This window comes from Salvelinus sp. IW2-2015, linkage group LG4q.2, assembly GCF_002910315.2.
Source record: "Salvelinus sp. IW2-2015 linkage group LG4q.2, ASM291031v2, whole genome shotgun sequence".
NCBI lineage: Eukaryota > Metazoa > Chordata > Actinopteri > Salmoniformes > Salmonidae > Salvelinus > Salvelinus sp. IW2-2015.
In genome coordinates this window covers 17799764-17810267 of record NC_036843.1, presented here as the reverse complement: position 1 = coordinate 17810267, position 10504 = coordinate 17799764, and the positions used below count along the sequence as shown (strand labels likewise).

At 45.8% G+C, this 10504-nt stretch overlaps 1 pseudogene; it reads right to left on the bottom strand.

Annotated features, from left to right (window-relative positions):
* Nucleotides 1-10504, bottom strand: part of LOC139027629 (proton-coupled folate transporter-like) — a 39330-nt pseudogene that overhangs the window by 13863 nt on the left and 14963 nt on the right.

Sequence of the window (10504 nt, the reverse complement as noted above, 5' to 3'; positions counted from 1 at the left end):
TTTGTGAACACTGTACACTTGATGTAAAAGGGATTTATAAATCAAATGTAAATTATTTGATTGTTTGATGTGGGGCTCTGGACCCACCTTGTTCATCTCGTTCTACGTTGGCGGAGGACAGAGAGCGGATGACAGCCTGAGGGTTGCCAGCAGGGGCAGACACTACAACCACTGCATGGGACACACAAGACAGAGGAGCCCTTAAAAAAACACATGTCAAATGTGCTGTTTCACATCTGAATAACTGCAAATTCGATTTTTACTTGCAATTCCACTTGTGAAAATGAAAATCAAATTTGCAGTTTCACATGTAAGAAAATGCCACWTTCACTCAACAAWGTAAATGTAAACAAGCACTGTATAGTCTACATTTTTTTGTTAAAACTATAATTCTGATATCATGGAATGTCAGAGTTTGCATCAATAACGTAGCAAATGGATTTGAGATTGGTTGCATTTCTTCCGGCCCATCCCTCAGATTTTTACTGAAACTTTGACAGGGAGTACACTTTGTTAATGTTTCAATAAAAATTTGCCGCTTTAAACATCTTTATATGGTCTAGTGAGTGAGTTACTTTTGTGCCATTAATATCAAGCAAAACTTCTGAAGTCGAGAACAAAGTTCTTATTATTACAAAAGAAATTATGATATTGAAAACAAAAAATACTGTAACCCAYAAGTATTGATATCAAAACTGAATATTCGAAAAAAATCATTTTAAATGCGAGAGCAAATTAATTGTAAATGGCGGCAGCCTTTTATTTCAGTGATAAAAAAAATGATTAAGTAATTATATAGAACGCCTCCCTCTTTCCTTAAATTTTCACTATCTTTGGTTATGTTACCCTGGCCTTTGCTTTCGATACCTTTTTCCACCCTGCATCCCACTGCTGGTTCGCTTCTGAAACTAAGCAGGGTCGGTCCCTGGACCAGATGTAGATGGAAGTGGTGAAAATCACGTGAAAAAGAAAGTATATAACATGTAATTTGTTCACACGTGTGTTCCAAAACCCACAGGACGACAGACAGGACTGGAAAACAAACTGGACCAACAGGATAGAGGAGGACAGACAGGGATGAGGGCAGACAGAAGAGGAAAGACAGGACAGGAAGAGACAGGACAGTGCAGAACAAGACAGAGTTGTCTTTTTTTAACATAATATAAGTTACTAAACTGCTTTATCGATGCACATATTTTAAGCAGTAATATTGTGTKAATTGCTTTGTTATTTTATAATAACATATTTGAAATTGTAAAACATCCTCTTCATTTCTGAAACTGTAGGAGATGCTGTGCGGTAGATAAATAGATGCCAGATTTAATAATGGTAGATCATCACAGCAATGTGCAATTATTGCACTTTATTCCTAATGACTGTAAAAACTAATGGGAGATATAATCTCAGGTTGATTTGGTATTCAGCTCAGGCATGGTAAAGGGGAAGTGAGGGGAAGGCATTCTCCTTTATTAGAACAAACAGTACAAAGCCTACTCATCACCAATGTGTGTGTGTGTGTTTGCGTGTTATGTGTGTAAGTGTGAGATATGTGTGCTTATTATGTGTGTGCACGCGTGTGTGTGTGTGTTAGTCAGACCAACCAACGCCTACCTGGCTATGGGAACGGAGGGGATGACTCTGAAACTGTGCTAACCCTCATTATCCCAGGCAGAGGAAGAGACAGCAGAATGCAGATATCTGGTGAGGCTGCAGCTGATTATTCACACAATGCTTAAAAGAGGGAGAGTGTGTGAGTGTGTGTGCGTGTGTGTGTCCACCTAACAATTTCAACAACAATTTATTTAATGAAGGATATCAATACCCATCCTGTCCATCTCCCACAAGGCCAGCACAATGCACTGTTATCTTAAAGGTGTCTGTGTTTAAACAACTCATCAGGAAAATAACAACTTTACATCCAGGATTTGTCTCTTTTTAATTAAAGCACAGCAGGATCGAAAGTGTATCAACATCATCACAACAACTCCTGTCTAAAATCCAATCCAGTGGCTGTAGTCTTAACTTTGCAGTATAAACTTAATCAGTTGTGAAACCTTTTAAAATTGTTTTATTTTAGATGAGGGGTGGCGACCCTCTTCCCAGTGGGAGAGGCCCTGAATKTATAGACTTTTACTCAAACACAGGTTTTACTGTAACACACCTGATATAGCCAAGCAGGGTTCTGGTGAGAAGCCAATTCCTSGAATATGGTGTGCTAGATTAGGGCAGGAGCAAAAGCATTCAGGAGGGTAGCTCTCCAGGGGGAGGGAACCTCTATTTGAGAGCATCAGTCCCTGTCTCAGTGTAGGAGTACTGATCTAGGATAAGTTCTGCCTTTTAGATTACAATGAATAATATTACATGGACAGGGGGGACCTGATCCTAGATCAGCACTGAGATGCTTTGAATACAGGCCCAGAATTGAATATCTACATTCAAATTGTGTCACTTAGCAGGCACTATTATTCAGAACATTCATCCTATGGTAACTAGGTGAGACAACCACATATCACAGTCATAGTCATATTAGGTCAGTACATCATGAATCCCTACATACACTGAGTGTACAAAACATTTTCAACCCCGTTTACCCTCACAACAGCCTCAATTCGTCAAGGCACGGACTCTACAAGGTGTCGTATGCGTTCCACAGGGATGCTGGCCAATGTTGACTCCAATGCTTCCCACATTCTTGATACACACGGGAAACTGTTGAGAATGAAAATAACAGCAGCGTTGCAGTTCTTGACACACTCAAACCGGTGCGCTTGGCACCTACTACCATAACCTGTTCAAAGGCACTTAATAAATATTTTGTCTTGCCCATTAACCCTCTGAATTGCACACACACTACACACACACTCCAGTTCCACTTTTCTCAAGGCTTAAAAATCCTTATTTAGCCTGTCTCCTCCCCTTCTGATTAAAATGGATTAAACAGGTGACATCAATAAGGGATCATCGCTTTCACCTGGATTCACCTAGTCAGTCTATGTCATGGAAAGAGCAGGTGTTCCTAATGTTCCCTCACCTCGAAACACCATCTATGTGTTAGTGGAGAAGGCCATGAGGATGAAGACTGCTGTCCTAAAGAGGACACTCACCTTGGCCCGAGTCATCTCTCCTACCACTCTCATCAGCAGAGGAAAGATCACCAGCAGGGTAAACCCTTAGGACAAAACATCACATACCATTAGACATTCTTTATTTTTTAAGCATATTACCGACTGGTTTATGGTTGAATGTATGTTAAAGTAATTGGACAGATTATTGGGTAACACTTCATTTAAAAGGGGCCTTATTACATYAATCAAATCAAATCCAATCAAATWTTATTTGWCACATACACATGGTTAGCAGATGTTAATGCGAMTGTAGCGAAATGCTTGTGCTTCTAGTTCTGACAATGCAGTAATAACCAACGAGTAATCTAACCTAACAACTTCACAACAACTACCTTATACACACAAGTGTAAAGGGATGAAGAATATGTACATACAAATATATGAATGAGTGATGATACAGAAKYGCATAYGCAAGGTGCAGTAGATGGTATAGAGTACAGTATATACATATGAGYTGAGTAATGTAGGGTATGTAAACATTATATTAAGTGGCATTGTTTAAAGTGGCTAGTGAAACATTTTTTTACGTACATTTTTCCATTATTAAAGTGGCTGGAGTTGAGTCAGTATGTTGGCAGCAGCCACTCAATGTTAGTGGTGGCTGTTTAACAGTCTGATGGCCTTGAGAATAGGAAGCTGTTTTTCAGTCTCTCGGTCCCTGCTTTGATGCACCTGTACTGACCTCGCCTTCTGGATGATAGCGGGGTGAACAGGCAGTGGCTCGGGTGGTTGTTGTCTTTGATGATCTTTATGGCCTTCCTGTGACATTGGGTGGTGTAGGTGTCCTGGAGGGCAGGTAGTTTGCCCCGGTGATGCGTTGTGCAGACCTCACTACCCTCTGGAGAGCCTTACGGTTGTGGGCGGACAGTTGCCGTACCAGGCGGTGATACAGCCTGACAGGATGCTCTCGATTGTGCATCTGTAAAGGTTTGTGAGTGTTTTTGGTGACAAGCCGAATTTCTCAGCCTCCTGAGGTTGAAGAGCGCTGCTGTCCTTCTTCACCACGCTGTCTGTGTGGGTGGACCAATTCAGTTGTCCGTGATGGTGACGCCGAGAACTTAAAACTTACTACCCTCTCCACTACTGTCCCTTCGATGTGGATAGGGGGGTGCTCCCTCTGCTGTTCCTGAAGCCACGATAATCTCCTTTGTTTTGTTGACGTTGAGGTGAGGTTATTTTCCTGACACCACACTCCGAGGCCCTCATCTCCTCCCTGTAGGCCGTCTCGTCGTTGTTGGTAATCAAGCCTACCACTGTAGTGTCGTCTGCAACTTGATGATTGAGTTGGAGGCGTGCATGGCCACGCAGTCGTGGGTGAACAGAGAGTCAGGAGAGGGCTCAGAACGCACCCTTGTGGGGCCGCAGTGTGAGATCTACCCGCAAGCAGGAAGCTAAGGTAACTGAGCTAACGACTTTTTACCCCCGGGCCGCGTGCGCAGAGTTAGGTTCATTCTCACCTTCTCACCCGCTTCCAATATCACACTTATTGGCTTTGAGAGGACTTAGTCAAGGACCATATCACGGCTGGCCACCGCGCGTACCTGACCCCCGTCAGCTATGAAGTCCACTCCAATGTACTCGCGGCAGTTGCACAGCGTCTTACCCGCCCCGCAGCTGGCCAGCTAGCACGACGACGCAAAAGGTTGTCTGCCAGAGACTCTAATCTGCCACACTGCCCATTTAACCCAATCGCTGAGACATTAGGTTGGGTGAATTTAGCCATAGGGTGAGAGAGTGCTTGGTGGATCTCTGGTATCGACTTTACAGACACTCAGACATGTTTATCTAGACGCCACTGATACCGCTCTTTCAAACTCGGTCCATCAAGCTTCGAGACCCTGGGGCTCGACCCCGCCCTGGTTGGCATGGGTACTGGACTCCTGACGGCCGCCCCACCCCAAGTGGTTGAAAACCACTCACCCTCTATCTCACCTTAGGTATCTCCATCCATATACTCACCAGCCAATCGCGGTCTAGGGCAGTGTGCAGTGTGTTGCGCTTGCGTCGTCTGGGGACCTATTGGGGCCGTAAGCAAAATTGGAGTGGGTCTAGGGTGTCTCTACTGGTAGCGCGTGGAGGTTGATATGGTCTTGTACTATGTCTCTCTCAAAGCATTTCATGATGACGGAAGTGCAGTGCTACGGGGCCGTTAAGTCGTCTTAGCTCAGTTTGCCTTAAGCTTTCTGGGGAACAGCGAAACATAATGTTGGCCCTCTTGAAGCAATGTTGGGAACAGCAGAGCTGGCGCTAAGATTGATTTGAATATGTCTTAAACAACCAGCCAGCTGCGTCTGCGCCGATGCTCTGAGACCGAGGCTAGGGATGTTCGTCTGGGCCTGCAGCCTTGCGAGGTTAAACACGTTAAATGTTTTTACTCACGTCAGGCTGCAGTAGGAGAGTCCACAGGTTTTTGGGTTAGCCGGGCCGTCGGTCAGTGGCACTTGGTATTTGTCCTTCAATAGCGAGCAAGAAGTTGTTTTAGTCTGTCTTGGGAGGCAAAAGCTCATCCTGGTCCGCGACAGGGCTGCGTTTTTTTTTGTAATCCGTGAATTTTGACTGTAGTACCCTGCCTACATACCTCTTCTTGTGTCTGAGCCGTTTGAATTGGATCTCTACTTTGTCTCTTCTCATGACTTCGTCTTAGCTGTGTTTTGATTGAGGAGATAGCTACACTCCTTTGTATTCGGTCAGGTCTTCGGTCACCTTGCCCTGGTTAAAAGCAGTGGTTCGCGCTTTCAGTTTCGAATGCTGCCATCAATCCACGGTTTCTGGTTTGGGAATGTTTTAATAGTTTGCTGTGGGGTACGACCATCGCCGACGCACTTGCTACTAAACTCGCTCACGAATCAGCCGTATTCGTCAATTGTTGTTGTTTGACCGCAGTGCGGAACATATCCCAATCCACGTGATCGCAAGCAATCTTGAAAGCGTGGAATTAGATTGGTCGGACCAGCGTGACAGACCTGAGCGCGGGAGCTTCCTGTTTTAGTCTCTGTCTATAGGCTGGGAGCAACAAAATGGAGTCATGGTCAGCTTTTCCAAAAGGAGGGTGGGGGAGGGCCTTATATGCTTRGCGGAAGTTAGAATAACAATGATCCAGGGTTTTARCAGCCCTGGTAGCACAATCGATATGCTGATCGAATTTAGGGKGTCTTGTTTTCAGATTAGCCATGTTAATTACAAGTATTGTAATTAATTGTAATAATTCATAGTTACACTGTAATAACAACTGGTGGTGACTGCAGTCTGTAATCATTACAATCCCTSTTACAATTAAGGATCCCTGCACAAACCACGTGATAAGTGTTACCTAATTGAAAACCGACCACCTCATTAGCATAACTCTGCAATAAAGGGCTCTAGAGTCAGATGCCCAGGCACAATGGCAAAAACGGTTCACATAAAAAATACTTGAAWTTGTTACATTATTTAACGGTGCGTTTGACAATGGGTCAATTACTTTAACCAACATTTTTGGACACATTAATTAACAGTTGTGGTTAAAATTGTGAGATAGTCGTTTGTGGTTGKCAAATTGTAAGCCTATTAAGCTTGGTTGAATAATGGTTTAAATGCATTTAAACGATTATAAGACAAACTTTTATTCCATCATGTAACCTTGCAAGTGTTTCACTATCGAGGAACATTCTCACTTTTGGATGGGATGCATTGGTGGAAGTATTTATTTATGCCAGGAATTAAAGCATCATGTCAAGATCTGCCCATCTYTGCAACATGCTCGAAATAAGGACAACCTCGAATGTATCCACGTGTTGACACTGACGTCATGTGACAGTGTGCAAAGAATGGGGTTGAGAAGGTCAATGTGCAAAATCCAGACATGAAATATTGCTGTTGTAGGTCAAAAACATCAACACAGGCGAGATAAATTGTTTTCCATAGCATTTGCTAGCTAGCCTAGTGTTGCATAGCTAGCTAACTGTAGCCAGAGCCATATATTTAGAGTTAGGCCAACTTATATCATTCAGTTAGTTACATTGCATTATTTAAATATTCCCTATGCAATGTTAATAGAGAGCTCACATGGCTGTGTCATGTAAATGCATCAGAATGGTCATTCTAGACATTCAGTAACATGGCATTGATTAAGTACTAGTTCGTAAATTCACTTTGGCTATCTACTCCGATTTCAGAGTGTGCCAGAGTGCAGAATAACAGAATAATTTATGAATTTATGAACGCTCAACACCCGTTGAATAAGGCCGGTGTCAGTAAACGTCGGCAACAAAACATAATTCAATTGTTGACAGTAGCACAGTTACAGTCACCAACGCTTTGGATAACATGAAAACAGCCTAACCAGCTCTGCTAGGGCGAGTAAAATGCTCAGCTTGGGTGCTTGACTGCCGTTGTGAGGTTAGAACGCTCGGATCAACGCTACTCCTCGGCCAGAGAGTCCAGTGTTCGCTGTGAACGATTCCGAGGGCGAAACGCTCTCAATTTACAAACAGACCATCTGACGACAAGTTTACAAACGCCCAGAGCACACTCTGAGCGCACTCTGGCACTCCAGATTGAATTTACGAACACACCCTAAATATTTCCCATGTAATGTTAATGGGGAGCTAACATGGCTGCCATAGAATGTTGAAGTGTCATGTAATGTACAGTGCATTTGGAAAGAATTCAGACCCCTTGACTTTTTCCATATTTTGTGACATTAAAGACATTCTAAAATTGATTACATTTTATATTTTCCTCATCAATCTACACACAATACCCCATAATGACAAAGCAAAACAGGTTTATAGAAATGTTTGCAAATTCATAAAGAACTACAGAAATATTACATTTGCATAAGTATTCAGAGCATTTACAAAGCACTTTGTTGAAGAACCTTTGGCATCGATTACAGCCTTGAGTGTTCTTGGGAATGACGCAGGCTAAAAGCTTGGTACACTGTCACGTCCTGACCTTAGAGAGACTTTTTATTTCTCTATTTGGTTAGGTCAGGGTGTGATTAGGGTGGACATTCTAGTTTTTAGTTTTCTATGTTGGCCTGGTATGGTTCCCAATCAGAGGCAGGCTGTCTATCGGTGTCTCTGATTGGGGATCATATTTAGGCAGCCTTTTCCCACCTGTTGTTTGTGGGATCTTGTTTTTGGTACTGTGCTGTTGAGCCCTACTAGACGTTACGTTTCGTTTTGTATTTGTTGTTTTTTTGGTGTTCATTTAATAAATTAAAATGTACGCTACCACGCTGCACCTTGGTCCGATCCTTCCATCGACGAGCGTAACAGAAGATCCCACCACAAACGGACCAAGCAGCGTGGCCAGGAGGAGCAGACATCCTGGACGTGGGACGAGATTATGGCAGGAGACAGAAGCCTGCCATGGAAGCAGGCGGAAGTAGCAAGGGAGCAACAACGACGACACAGGGGTTCGCGGCCACGACGGAAGCCCGAGAGGCAGCCTCAAAACATTTTTTGGGGGGCGGGGTCACACGGGGTGGTTGGCGGAGCCAAGATGGGAACCAGAACCAACTCCCTGTACTCACCGTATGGAGTTGGTCACCGTTCAGGTGCCATGTTTTCCGATTCTACACACCGTGTCTCCAGTGCGCCTCCACAGCCCGGTGCGTTCTGTGCCAGCTTCCCGCACTAGTCGGGCTAAAATGTGTATCTGTCCAGGACGGGTTGTGTCGGCTCAGCGCTCCTGGTCTCCAGTACGCCTTCAGGGTCCAGTACATCCTGCGCCGGTTCTATGCACTGTGTCCCCAGTGTGCCTTCACAGCCCAGTGCGTCCTGTGCCAGCTCCCCACGCTTGCCGTGCGAAGGTGGTCATTGGTCCAGGACGTATTGTGCCAGCTCTACGCTCTAGACCTCCAGTGCGCCTCCCCAGTCCAGGACGTCCTGTGCCTGCTCCTCGCGCTCGCCCTGCGGTGTGTGTCACCAGCCCAGTACCACCAGTGCCGGCCCCACGCACCAGGCTTCCGGCGACGATCCCCAGTCCAGAGCTTCCGGCGGCGAAGTTCCCATCCAGAGCTTCGGCAAAGTTCCCAGTCCAGAGCTTCCTCGACAGTTCCCAGTCCAGAGCTCTGCGACAGTTCATTCAGACTTTGGACATTCCAGTCCAGAGCTTCCGGACGACATTCATCCAGAGCTCCCATGCATTCAGGCGTCGGACCAGTTCCCATCCAGAGCTCGGCTGACGTATACAGTCAACGGAACTCAGCGACGGTCCACGTCCGGACCTTCCAACGACGGTCGCACAGTCAACTCCAACGACGGTCCACCAGTCCGGAACCCCTGATGACGTCCACCCGGAACTCCTGAGACGGTCACAGTCGGAACCCTCCTGAGCACGGTCCCAGTCCAACCTCCTGAGATGATCCACGTCCGAGAATTCTGAGACGGTCCTCAATCTGGAATCTCCGAGACAGTCTACGCATTCCTGATGTCTCGCAGACGGTGCCTGCAGTCAGAGCTTTCCAGCAATGGGTCGGCAGTCCAGACCCAGCGACTGTCTGCAGTCCAGAGCCTCCGCGGGGTTCAGTCCAGAAGCTCCTGCAATGATCCAGTCCGGAGCCGTCGGCGAGGATCCACGGTCCGGAGCCTCCGGCGACGATCACGGTCGGTTCCTCCGGCGATGATCACGTCCGGTTTTCCGGCGACGATCTACGGTCCGGTTCCACGGAGCGAGCGGAGCGGGGTCTACGTCCCGAACCGGAGCGCCACGAGGCTAGATGGCACCCGGATCCTCCCCTATAGGAGTCAGGTTTTTTGGCCGGAGTCCGCACCTTTGGCGGGGGTACTGTCACGCCTGACCTTAGAGAGCTTTTTATTTCTCTATTTGGTTAGGTTAGGTGTGATTAGGGTGGGCATTCTAGTTTTTCTATGTTGGCCTGGTATGGTTTCCCAATCAGAGGCAGCTGTCTATCATTGTCTCTGATTGGGATCATATTTAGGCAGCCTTTTCCACCTGTTGTTTGTGGGATCTTGTTTTGGTACGTTGTCTGTTGAGGCCCCTACTAGATGTTACATTTCGTTTTGTATTGTTTTTTTTTCGTGTTCATTTAATAAATTAAAATGTACGCTACCGAGCTGCACCTTGGTCCGATCCTTCCATCGACGAGCGTAACATACACCTGTATTTGGAGAGTTTCTCATATTCTTCTCTGCAGATCCTCTCAAGCTCTGTCAGTTTGGATGGGGAGCGTTGCTGCACAGCTATTTTCAGGGCTCTCCAGAGATGTTTGTTCGGTTTCAAGTCCGGCTCTGGCTGGGCCACTAAGGGACATTCAGAGACTTGTTCAAAGCCACTCCTGCGTTGTCTTGTTGTGTCTTGGGATCGTTGTCCTGTAAGAAGGTGACCTTCGCCCAGTGTGTCGTGTGGAGGAGGACGGACAAAGCAGATGT